Source organism: Brassica oleracea, chromosome C8 (assembly GCF_000695525.1).
Source record: "Brassica oleracea var. oleracea cultivar TO1000 chromosome C8, BOL, whole genome shotgun sequence".
In the NCBI taxonomy this organism is placed as follows: domain Eukaryota; kingdom Viridiplantae; phylum Streptophyta; class Magnoliopsida; order Brassicales; family Brassicaceae; genus Brassica; species Brassica oleracea.
In genome coordinates, this window is record NC_027755.1 from 4945062 (window position 1) to 4946143 (window position 1082).

A 1082-nucleotide genomic window follows, 5' to 3' on the forward strand; every position below is an offset into this window, starting at 1 on the left:
TGAAAGTGTTTTGCTGGAAAGTACGATACCCACTGAAAATAAAGCATTGTATGTGACAAATAATGTCATGATGTATACACTACAAGAAAATCGAGTATTAATAGCATCGGAAAAACGCTATGTAACGATATTATAGTGTTATTAGGTACGCCGTATCATCGACCGCAATAATAGGTCTGCCACCTAAGATAACGTTATGTTGTTGTGCTACCGTATTGAAATATACTATAGCACGTTTTGATATACAACTAAATATTTTCTAATAGCATTTTCTTTTTGCTATTATTTACATTATTATAATTATATATATTAATTGTTATTTTCGTATTACTATTGATATTAAATAAGTGTAATTGTTTCGTTAATATTCTTTTATAGAAATAGAAATAAAAAAATATTATTTATTAATACTAGGGCTGGGCAAATAAACCGAACCTGAAAACCCGAACCGAATCCGATCCGATAAAAAAGAATCAGAACCGATCTGAATCCGACGTAAATACCGAATGGATCTTGTTTTGTGGTATTTCGGGTTATGAGTATTATCTGAACCGAACCCGAATCTAAATATATATCCGATAGAACTCGAAACATTCAAAACCTCGAAAAGATCTGATACCAAACATGATCTTAATTCCTAATATGCATCCAAAATACACTAAGAAATATTGAACATCTAAAATACTTATCTATTACATGATGGTTGGTGGTTCTATTAAATGAAGGTTGATGGTTGAAGATGGCCGTTGAATCTTGAAGCATTTAGATTTAGATTTTGTTTACGTTAAACAATGTTTTTCATTTCATTTCATGAGAACTTGTGAAGAACCCTAAGATAGGGAGGATCACTTTAGCTGGGTGTTGGATATGATCCGAGAAGGCAAACGGCTCTTCTGGAACTAAGATGGATTGAAAGGATCGTCACGAGATGCGGAATGACTCTTGATATACCCACGATCTAAGGCTAACCACCAAAGAAAGAATGAATGTGTTGGCTAACCACCAAACAACACACAAAGATGAATTGGATGACCACCAAATCAACAAGCCAGTTCACACCAATGAACTAGCTAAAGAACTCT